Below are 12,357 nucleotides of genomic sequence, written 5' to 3'. Positions count from 1 at the left end.
TTGTTACAACAGCCCTAAACCCTGTTCTATTCTGTGCCAATCTTATTGTCTCTGACACACCTACCCCCATTACCCTAGTCATTGAATCAATCTACCTCATAGAGGGTCTTCCCCTCTTGCACTGTCCCCCCTCTCCCCAACATGATGTCCCCCTCCAAGGACTGGTCCCTCCTTACAACATGTCCAGAGTATGTCAGACGAAGCTTGAGAATCCTTGCCTCCAAGAAGCAATCTGGTCTCTCCTATCTAGGATGAACCGGTTTGTTCTCCTGGCAGTCCATGGTATATTCAACACTCTTGTTTAAAAAGTCTCTTCTCTCCTCTTTCTCCTTGATAACCTCTGGGTATAAAAACTAAGGAAACATGGCAAGAAAGGAAGGAAAGAAGAACGTTAGGGAGGATTGATTTTCATTTAGTCCGTTTAGCCATGGGCATGATTTCCCATTTGTAAATAATGTACCATGTGTCTAATGCAAATCACTAATATGCCTTCAGCCACTGTGGAGATGTCAGATACCTTATCCTGGGAGCCAGGCTGATGGCTGAAGCCAGAACTTGATTTGTAAATGTGGCATCTCTTTATTTTAAATGTGTTTTTCTTATGTATTGATCTCTGAAAGAGCTCATTACTTTTAATTTACTTTACAAGAAGAAGCGTTGGTTTCATAATTCAGAATCAAAGTGCTAATTATTCACATATATGCTAGTATCTTATATGAGATGAGGGGAGCCTATAGGTTAGTGTTTTTCATTCTTCAGTGACCAGAGAATTAATTGAGGTGCCACGACCAAAAGAAGGCACAATAAATCTCTTTTCTAATGAACTTGCATTTTGGTGCTTAAATCCAAAGTAATTGAATTCTGTAGTCAAAGTACATTTTGAGTTTGTGTGGGTAATGAGTGCAAGTGGGCATCATCTATGTATTTTCTAATGTGTTTATTGATTGGAAATAAAACTCCACAGCTTTACAAGAAGTAGATGTGTTGCATTTTATTTTACTAAGAATTACTCATTGCAAAGATAGAGAAGACTGTGTAAGCCAATGGTGCCTCTTTTTTTCATCACTTGATTCTTACAGAATATATTCTCGTTGCCATCAAGGCAGAACTGATTATTCGCTGATCCTTCATTGGGTTTCTGAGGTTGTACACTAGGAGATCGCCCATCGTCCTTCGCAGGAGCCGGTGGCGTTGAACTGCCAGAGAGGCATGGCCTTTGGCTTAGCAACACCACTCCCACTGGGCTGCCACCCGAGCTCTCTGTAGAATCTACTCATCTGCAGTCTTACCCTTCTGTGACCCTAGAGTCCTTCAACTTCCTTTGGAATCTTCATGTCTCAGCTACCACCTCATTTGCATTGAACAGCTATCATCCTTAAACATTTCTTCTTCGTCTTGGGTTAAACTCTGCTTCTCTGTTGGTTCTCATCAGTAGGTCAAGGTTAGCCTTTAAAACAGCCTCTTTCTCTAAGTATAGAGATGCTATACTTAGATTGGATGCTTAGCATGTGCTTGGCACTGCAAGCAAAGCTTTAATATTATTTGTGCTTTAGGAAGCCATGCTTTGTTTTTCCCCTCAACAGCTTAAGAGATACACCTTCATGGAATCAGTACTGTAAAGTGGTTTATCATTTTGTCCTGGGGAGTGGAATAGAGGAGGAGTATATCAGGATTCATAGAAGAGAGAGATGACTGTGGGCTTCAGTATGTGGGTACACAAAGAGGATGTATGGTGGGCAGGACTGGAACATAAGGAAGGGAACACTTAAGACAGGAAGAAAGAGGGCATGTGGGCATCCTAATGAAAAGGTGAGGACCAGCTTGGTGGAAGGATAGGCTTCTTGCGCTTCTCCCCCTCCACTGCACTTTGCTCTGTTCAGTCATCCTAAGTCATTTCCAACTCATGTTGTTGTTGTGTGCCTTCAAGTCACCTGTGACCTACAGTGACCCTATGTACAGCAGCTCTGAAGCCTGCCCTGGCCTGAGCCAGACTCACTAATTCTAACACACCAATCCCTACTGCCATAGTTACCATATCAATCCATCTTGTCCGGGCTTTCCCTCTCCTGTGCTGACTTTCCACCCTTCTGAGCTTGTCCTTCTCCAAGGACTGGTCCCTCTTGGCCATGTGCCCAAAGTATGTGAGGGAGCATCAAAAATCCTAGCCTCTAAGGAGAAACTTGGTTTCACCTTCTCCAAGACAGACCTATTTGTTTTCTTGGAAGTCCATGGTATGTTTAAGACTCTTCTCCAGAACCACTCTCAAAGGCATCAATTCTTCTTCTGTCATCCTTAGTCATTGTCCAGCTCTCTGATGCATAGCAAATAATTGCAAAGACCATGATCTGGATCAGGTGCATCTTAGTCTCTATACTGATATCATTGCTTTTCAGCACTCTGGAGAGATCCATGACAGCAGATTTTCCCAGTGCAATTCATCTTTTGATTTCCTCACTGCTGGTGTTAAGAGTGTTGATTGTGGAGCTGAACAAGCTCTAATTATTAGCCTCAATCTCTTCTCCATCTACCTTGGTGCTGCCAATTGACCCAGTGGTGAGAATCTTTGTCTTCTTGATGTTGAGCCTCAATCCACATTGAAAACAGATGACAGCATAGAGGACAGAGTGGAATTGCCCCGTGATCTGCAGGGAACTGTACTGTCACATCCTTCTCTTGTGGAGCAGCTGGTGAGTTTGAACTGCTGCTAGTTTAATTAGCAGCCAAGCCCTTAACCATTGCATCACTAACTCTTTCTCTCAGTTTTAGGGACTGAAAAGAAATTCTTCCATTTAACAAAATTCTCTGATGGCCTTGCATTCCTTTGGGTTCAGTGTTGAAATTCATAACATGATTTTGGACCTCAAGCCACAGTGATATCAAATTGGAACTGACTCATACCGATTGATCAGACTTTTCAAGTCTGTTAATTGCACAGGAGGAGTTGCCACGGGTGGATTCAGACCTCCAGAGAGGGACAGCCCAGCTCCCTATGGACTAGGCCATCAGGAATTCCCAAATTTTGAAGGCTCTCAATATTGTCATCTAAATATGAAGATAGTGAATACTCTACATTACCAGAAAGTAATACCAAAAAGAAAGTACCAGAAATAGCCGTGTTTTCTATCATCAGAAATGAGCTCTGGTGGAGTAGTCCTTAGTTTTTTGTGAAAAAATGAAAGGCTTCATTTATTCAGAATTTCAAATCCCCAATAACTCTGCAGGAGGATGGAAAGTCTCCCACTAGTTGACGTTACAGCCTCAGAATCCTGGAGTCACCATACAATCAGAATTGGCTCGATAGCCGTGAGTTAATTATGACACCAGAGGGAGCCCTTGGGTTTGCTTATCAACTAACTGAGAAGTTGGACATTTGAGTCCAAGCAGAGGCACCTCAGAAGAAATGACTGGTGATCTAAAGCAGCCAGTGAAAATCCTGGGACGTTTTAGTCTGACATGCACAAAACTGTCGCTCGGTTGCTGGTATAGTATCAGAGAGGCAGTGGTGTGAGGGTATTTCTTATAAGTAAACTTTCTTTTTTGCCTGAGAAATGCCAGCACAAGTAACTATTTAAGTTACTGTACTATTGTGTGCTGTTGAATCAGAACCAACTCATACCTGACCCTTCAGCAGGGGTTTTCAAAGGCAGTAAATATTGCTCTACAGGAGATTGTCCATCCTTATGTGGAGCAGCTGGTGGATTTGAACTGCATGCCTTTGGGATTGTAGTTACTACAGAACCAAAGAAAGTGTTAGCAACACGGTGCTAATAAAAACTCATCCCAAACTGAGTATCACTTCACTTTATCTAAGGAATGCTGGTCATGTGATAACCAGCAGTTCAATATATTCTACTGCTAACAGAAAGGTCAGTGGTTTAATCCAAGCCACTGACTCTACAGGAAAAACAAAATGAAACAAAACACCCCAACACCCCCCCCAAAACCCCAAAACCCACCCAACCCCATGATTTGATTCTGAAAGGATTGTTGTTGTTGCTACTGTGTGACGTTTGTATAGATTTTGACTGGTAGTGACCTTATGTGACAGAGTTAAGCTCCCATAGCGTCTCCTGGGCTGTCAACGTGGGGCAGCTGTAGTCTGTCAAATGGGGTTACTATGACTTAATGGCACACAACAATGAGGAAATGGCAGGGGTGGGACTTGAGTGGCTGAATGACTGTTCAGACAGGAGTTTCCCCAGAGCACTGGAGAAGGCCTAGCTGGCTTGCTTAAGAACTATATTGTTCCTTGAAAGCAAAAATAAAATCTTGGTGTTTGATTCCAACTTCTTGTTACCTGTGAAACAGGATAGAACTGAGCTCCATAGAGTGTTCTTGGATATAATCTTTATACAAATAGATTGCCGGTCCTTTCTTTTTAGCATCGCTAAGTAGATTTGGGAGCCCTCTTGCTGTTGTCTATAAGCAGCTGCCCTGCTAACCCAAAGGCTTAACTCTTTGTTGTTCTAGTTTATCAGGGGCTCTTTGGGAGAAAGGTGGAAAGCCTGTCTCATGTGTGAATTATAGCTTCAGGAGCCCAGTGGAGTGTCAGTTGTGAGTCAGTTTTGACTCAACAGCAATGGGAGAGATGGATCTGAACTACTCTACTTGTAATTAAAAGCCAAGCGCAAACTGCTTGTGTCCCCTTGAAATAAAACACAAAAGATGGGACCTTTCAGTGGAGAGCACCTTTATGAAGTGTGCAGCCTGTGGAAGGACGGGCGCCCAGCATAACCTTCACTGGGCTGGAGGCTGCAGGTTGCTCAACGTGGGTAAGTCTGCTTCTGACTCAGGAGCCACAGAGTGAAGTGGAAATGGAGTAAACAGCATTGAATGAGATGAAAAAGTCTTAAATATTTTTTGTGTAAAGTCCAGCTGTGTAAACTTTGTATGTCATGAAACAACTTTTAAAATTTGCTTTACTTGCAATGTAGTGCTCTGTCCAGATCTATTGGAAGAAATCTGTAGTCTTCCAAGAATAATCATCTTAGTGCAGTATAGATGTGACCCTGGAAATACTCTTTCTTTGCCAACTCTCACTCAAACAAACTCCTTTCTGATGCGTTCTTACACTGTAAAGCTTTTAAAGTGTCTCAACCTTGCTTTTTAATTTCTTTTTGTACTTTTCATTATTTTCACATCCATCAAATTTCAGTATAACCCCAGATACTGATTTCCTTTGTCTCTATGTATTGATCCCTAAAATGGCATTTTCAGGTATGTGAAAAATTATGCAAAATGACATAAGTTATGATTTTTTTGATCTTGGAAATGTATCAATCTGCCTGCTTTTTACTTAAACCTATCTCTAGGGATTTAACAGTGCCGAGAACAGTATAGAGAGAATAAAGAACTGCTCTACCACCACCAGGCAAGCAAGAGGGAATGAAGTAGGGAAGGATTTGGGAAGGAAGGTGAACAGAAGCAAAGGTCTTATGCAATTTGCAACCGTTCCTTCTTCCAGAAACATTTAGCAGTCCTCATATGCATTTGCCAGTGTGACAATGGTCAGTGGTCCTTCATTTGACTTCCCTAGCATCACACTGGGTTCCCTCCTGTCTGCCCAGCTGTTGTTGCTCCTCATTCTGCCTCCTCTGTAGATATTAGAATGCTCAGAGCTCAATCCACGACCCACATCCCTTTTCTGCTTCTACTCGTGCTCTCGATGAACACATCTCACAGCTATTTTTTTAATTGCTGATCCTCAAATGTGCTTCTCCAGCTCGGCATTGCTTAGCTGTAGATTAAAATATTCAGATTTGCTACACCTAAGTGGATTTCCCCCTCCTTCTTCCTATATATTCTCCTAGTCCCCCTCTTCCCATCTCAGTACCTGGCATCACGATTTACTCAGTGAATCAGCTAAAAATCTAGGACTCTGAGTTAGCCTCTACTCCCTAATTACCCCCCACACTCCGCATTTACCCTACCAGCAAGTCTCAGCTCTCAGCCCAGTCTCACAGACAGTCCTGATCAGTTCTCATTCCCTGGTCATTTACCTTCTCCACTTGCTTGCTTTTTCTTTCTCGGACAAGCCCTTCAGTCCCCCTCTTGTGTCTATGCTCATATTCTTATCCTTATCCACCCTTCCTACCCAGCAGCCAGAGAGTGTGTTCAGGTATGCAAACCAGATGATATAATTCTACTTTTGAATCTCCACTGGCTTCCTGTTACTCAGGATAAAACTCAGGCTCCAGCGGGAGCCTCCCCCGCCTGGCATCCCTGCCTAGTTCTTAGACTTCATCAGTTTCCATTCTCCTCCTCACTGTCCACTCTGACTACTGACTGGCTTTCAACCATGGCAGCTTCTTACCACCCCAGAGCCTTTCCCCTGGCTTTCTCTCCCTAGACACACTTCAGAACTTTTCTTAGCTTGTTCCTTACTGTGAACCAGGTTTGCTGAATTGCTTCCCTGATGGTCATTGATTTGCCTCTCTCCTCCTCTAGGATGTGCTTGCAGGGGCTTTGTTTCCATGTTTTGTCTGTTTCTCAGCACCTGCAACAGCACTTGGCACAGAGGAGGTGCTCAGCAGTGTTGTTAGATGCTGTTGAGTGAGACCCACTCAGATCGATCCAGTGACAAGAGAATAAAATGGCTGTTTGCAGCCTACATCAGACAGTTTCCATTGATTGATATTTGCACATGTATTCCCAGCATTTTCCTCCCAGTCCATCTTAGTCTGGAAGTTTCTCTGAAACCCACTCAGCCTCATAGCAACATACTCACTACATTTTTGTTAAATGAATAGATCGGTGGCTGGATGAATGAATGAATGAAGAAAACGGCTACAGTGAGGTAAATGGCAGGCCTTCCCGTGTAGAGTTTATAATCTTGTTTGGAAGGTGAACAATGGCACAAGACAGCTTACCTGCCATTTTTCTCCCTGGAAATCATTATAGTTCAGAGAATATATTTTGGACTTTGACTTATCTAAATCTGTATAAGGCTGAGAAGTTGTGTAATGGGATTTCACTGTGTGTTCTTTTAATATATTGTGTGCAAAAGAAGAATAAAAGAAAATCTTTCCCTTTCATCAGACGAAGGAAAACTTATCAGATGGCCCTGCAAAAGCGGACTCTTTTTAATAGGTTGACTCTTTTGAGTTCTTAATCTCCACCATCCTTGAAAGGGCAGCCTTGCCCTCCCCACTGCAGCAGGAGGCACCTGGACTGAGAGGGCAGGAAGCCAGGGGACGTGGGCAGAATCCATCCAAAGATGACTTTAACAAATTGGCTACACTCAGCTCTGAAGCCCCCAAGGAGTCACAGTCGAGGATGCTTAAAGAATTGGCTAATGTCTCTACAGCACAGTGAGCAAGTATCTTGTCTGGGACAATATAGTTAGTTCGTTAGAACCCTGTGCTAATGGAGCCAAGGTCATGGATTTGATGGCCCTACAGGGTATGTATGTGTGTGTGTGTATGTGTGTAAGAGAGAGAGACAGAGAGAGGAGAGAGAGAGGAGAGAGAGGAGAGAGAGGGAGAGAGGGAGAGAGAGAGAGGAGAGAGAGAGAGAGAATGAATATGAGCAGGAGCGGAGAGAAAGAAGTTCTTTTTTAGATCCACATTCCAGCTTACTGCCTGGGAATGTGTCCTGTGACACACTAAGGTACTGTTCCTGGGAATAAGGGAGTGGAACCCCCTACCTGTCTGTCTTGGAGAGCTCATATTACAACCTTCCCACACACCCTTTCATTTACAAGAGCAATTGTTGTTTTGTACTGTCAAGTAGGATCCGACCCATAGCTGACTCTCCAGCTGGTTTTCAGAGATGGTAAATAACATGGGAGGAGATTGCCCATCATTCTCTTCGGGAGCAGCTGGATGGGAGCACAACTCCTTACAAACCACAGCTTTGCAATAGGAACATATCTCCTTACAACTAAGGCATCAGAGCTGCCTTAAGAAGAGTCACTAGGTGTTGCAAATGATAAAGTTCTAACTATTGATTGAAAGAATTAGTGGCTCAAACCTCCATAGAGATGCATTGGAAGAAAAAAACCCTATTGGTCTACTTCTGAAGAATCAGCTCTTGGGAAACCTATGGAGCACAGTTCTGCTGTGGCAAACGAGCAGTACTGAGTTGACATGGTAGCAACTGGTTTTCATTTACAACAAATCGTCTTAGTTGGGTTGTCTGTCTTTACCAGCACAAGTTTCCACACATCACTCTTGAACCTACTATAGCCTGACCTTCAGTCTCTTCTCACGGCTCTAACTTCTCCCTCTGAGGTCTCCAATCCCTCCATGCAGTGACGGTCAGTGATCCATCCCCAGCGCCTCACAGGACCACCTCAGTGTGTTCTCCCTGTGCCTATACAATCCTTCAGGTAGGGGCTGCTGCTGCTTCCGAGATACCACACCTTTCCTTTCTATAGTAGTAAGACTGTACATAACTTAGAGATTATTTTAAAATTATGATGTACAGAATGATCAACAAAAAAGCCAATAAGATGTTGTCATTAAAAAAAATTAGAAAAATAGTATAATTTTTGAAATGCATATAGTAAAACTGAACAAAACATAACCCAAACTGCTTGTTATTAAGATGTTGCCTCAGAAGTCTGTTGCGAGTATTACCATTTTTTGGTGACAAACGCTAACTTTTACTTACATTCCATGGGGAGAAAAAAAAATTTCCAGCGTAAACAGGAAATCAAAGCGGTACTTAATTTGCAAGACTCCTGTGTGTATCTGGCCTGTGTGCATCTGCAGCCCTTCCTGCACATCTGTGCACAATCACAACAGCAAAGCAACAGTTTTCTACAGAAACACAGGTCATTCTTCTCAGCCCTCCATAGAGATGTAGTTGACAGTATAAAGCACTCAAGGAAAATCAACCTGCAGTTGTCTGTGGACTACCTGGGAGCGTCTCCTGTAGTGTAGTGAGAACTATGGGTCCTGAAAAGCCTTGTAGATATATGCACACAATTGGTTTCATAATCTTTAAAACAAAGATCAAAGTTCACTTGTCTAAGCCATTTCATTGACCAAAATAAAAATTAAAAGGGACCAAATCATTATTTAAAGTTTAAAATTCCAAAAACCTCCAATTTATACAACAGGGAGAGACATCGTATCAAGGGTTTCTGGAAAGGCCAGGACTGTGTCAGCGGAACCAGAGGACATAACAATCTGCTCACTGCAATGGTCCTGGGTCTGTTCGTTCAATAAAATACAAACTGATACCACATACAGATGGATATGATCTTTGTGGGTTAGGTTACTGATAAAATTAGTCTCAGACAAATTTCTAAACTGTGCTATGTAACTATATTCAATTGAGAAACTTTCCAATAAAAATTGTATATAGTGTCATTTTAATTGAGACAAAAATAATCAAACTAAGAATGCGTCTTGCTGCTGGGAGAGAAAGCAGTGGTTTCGGTGGGCCTGAGGTGGGCGGTGGCCTCTGCACACTGGGAAGGGGAGACTGTGCGGGAAGCAGCTGGTTTTCTCTGGTGTTTACAGCTCTGGGTCCAGTGTTTTTCCCACAGTGTTTGAGTCGTTTAGCCAGTTGGAGAAGGGGGTGCTTTCTGTGTGGTTCCTCCTTTCACAGCCCAAAGCCATCAAAATAAAACCAAGCTCTGGAGTACACTGGGCATGGCTTCACAGCCCCAGGAGGGGGGCATAGGAAGGAGGCCAGGACCCCCTGCCTGGCTGCCCAGTGGGGAAGGAGCACTTCCTCTCCTCTGGCCCCATCACAACAAACCGTGTTGTCCACGCTGCCTCCTGGTTCCCGTCCCTCACCACTGCTGCGTCCAGTTTGTCAATCACTGTGTTTCAGCGCACTGGAGGTATCACAAATTGCAATTTTTCAAAGCAGTCTCAGTATTTTCAGTATGGATGTCAGGATTTAATATTGGTTCATGGACAGTTAAGGTTCATCACCTCCCACACATGGACAGTGGCCCGTTTCCTGTCCTTGACAGCTCTGCGCTCTGCTGGTCCAGCTCCAACAGCAACTTCAGGACATTCAGTGCAGCCATATCATGACAGGACTCTACATCCTTTCCAATGCCGTGACTGATCAGAGGCAGCTGGGGGCAACAATTGATTAGAGATACAACTCATTCTTGTTGTTCTTTGGGAAGTCTTTGTATTCAACCTGGAATCCCTGGACTCTGGAGTGATAGTCCAGCTGCTCGGAGGGCCTCGTGAGAGGACCATGGGGTGTGTGGCCTGAAGAGATGTTTTCTTTAAAATGGTCTCGGCAGTGGGCAAATTGCCTCCATACAACAATTCCCGGGCAATCATGGCTGTGACTGTGGCCTTGGCAGGATTCAGAGCTACTCTGGAGAGATCTTTGGTGTGGTGTCCTTGGCTGACACCCACGGCCTGGGCCACCTTGGGCACCATGGGAAGAATCGCAGTAGGCAGCTGCTGGTGGCTGAGATAAGGCATCCTGAACTCGTCTTCCTTATTACCAGCTCCATTTTCGTCCACAGAGCCAGGCTCAAAAAAGGTCACTTTATTTCCGTCTCCCGGTTTCTTCACAGGTGTCTTCTCCTCTGACTTGAGGGCTGGCTTGGTGGGCTGAGCCTGTGGGACTTTGAAACCAAGGATTTCCAGCATGTTCTCGGCTGTGTTCCATTTGGCCACCTTTTTATTGGTGCCGGATCCTTCAGCCGTGTGGTTTCTGACCTTCACCTGCATCACAAACTCCCTGCGGTGTGGAAGGCCCCTCTCCGTGAGGAGTGTGTACTCCTTCTCCTTCTTCTCCTGCTGGATCGGGGCCAGTCTGCCGATTGGATTCATCCCCTGGCCGTAGTCTGGGCTTGTGTGAGGCTTGACTATGGACTTGGTTTTCTTTTTGATTCTGGGCTTCACACGTTCAACTGTGGGCAGAGGCGGGAGCTTTTTCAAATCCTCAAGGACAGCAATCGCAGTGTTCTTCTTCGAAAGCTTCTTGCTCTTCCCCTCACCTTCCCCTATGAATTCCCCAACTGACACCTTGGTCACAAAACTCTTCATGTGAGGCGGGCCACTCTCACGGGCGACCTCAAAATTCACAGGCAAGTTCCTTTTAAGTGCAATCTCAAACACTTGACTTATTTCCGATTTATTGAGATTTTCTTCTTCCGATTCTCTTCCATTTACCTCCAGCCTCTCCGGTAGGGGCTCATTCTGCAGAATCCTCAATGCTTTAGAAACAGCATCATGCTTTGCAGCCTGTCTTGTCCTTCCTTTTCCATTAAACTGCTGTCCTCCCACAGAAAGTTCAACTTGATAAAGGAAAGGTGGAACTCAAAATGGATAAAAGTACCTCTGGGGATAAGCACCTCCTCGCATGTTGTAGCTGTAGGTGGACTGCGTCCGAGAGTAAGGGTCAACAGGCTTGTACATTGGTTTTTTCCAAGTTTCATGCACAGAGCATTTAGTTCTACAGTCGGAGTTATGCTTTCTGGCTGCTGCCCCGAGCGCGTTCCCCTGGCCGGCGGTCCAGGGTGGCGGCAACGAGGAGGGGAAGGAGGAAGGAAGAAGGGAGAGGAGGAAGGGATGGAGGGAAGGAAGAGGCGGAGTGGTGGTGGAGGGGGCAGGCGCCGCTGGGCCGGGGGTCAGGGGAAGGGGGGTGCCGAACGAGACACTCAGGAGCTGCTTCTGTTCCGAGCTTTCGAGTATGACTTTGAACACCTTATATTTCAATTTCAGGATGTGATTTATGAAGGAGTGGCTTACTCATCACTTCAGTACTAATGCTGCAAGCCATTTAAGGAGAGTGATGCTCGAACTTTGTGGTGTGTTAAAATCATTGAGGAGTGTTTAGAGCTCCCACTGATGCCCAAAGCACACACCAGAGTCCTTGGAGATTTGTTTAAGGGGCAAAACTAGGTAACAGTACTTTCTAAAGTTCCCATGTCCATCCGGATTCACAATCAAGTTTAGAAACCACTGTCCTCATAGGAGAAGATTTACAGCAGGCTCCTCATACTGACTAGTAAGCGAAAGATAAGATGGTAGAGGACTGGAACATCATTCTCATATTTAAGAATCACAGGGGAGAAGTATAAACAAGAGCAAAGTGACACCAGATCTCCAGCTGCTTATGTGGGGACTGTAGAACATTTTCCCATATCCCATTCCAATTTAAACTGCTCATAAGAAAAATAATCTGTAAGATCACAAGCACTGGTTGACCCGACTTTGGGAAGAATACTTTTCTTTGTGTTTGAATCGTGTGTATCACAGAACATAGTTTGATGCCTGAGGTGGTATAGCTTGATTTTAACAGAGCATCCAGCAAAGCCCTGGGATGTGTCCCTAGAGCTCCTATGATTTTTTTTTTTACTGGAAAATAATTTTTTATTGTGACCCCTCCATCTAGTCCTGACATTAGGCACCTTCTTCTTTTGCAATG

At 44.3% G+C, this 12,357-nt stretch overlaps 1 pseudogene; it reads right to left on the bottom strand.

The window, feature by feature from the left end:
* Nucleotides 1–9,886: 9,886 nt before the first annotated feature.
* LOC102857395 overlaps nt 9,887–12,357 on the bottom strand; it is a 4,593-nt pseudogene continuing 2,122 nt past the window's right edge.

The sequence above is a fragment of the Elephantulus edwardii genome, unplaced genomic scaffold, assembly GCF_000299155.1.
Source record: "Elephantulus edwardii isolate Elephantulus edwardi_28Jun2011 unplaced genomic scaffold, EleEdw1.0 scaffold00060, whole genome shotgun sequence".
Classification (NCBI taxonomy): domain Eukaryota; kingdom Metazoa; phylum Chordata; class Mammalia; order Macroscelidea; family Macroscelididae; genus Elephantulus; species Elephantulus edwardii.
This window is presented reverse-complemented; position numbering and strand designations above follow the sequence as displayed.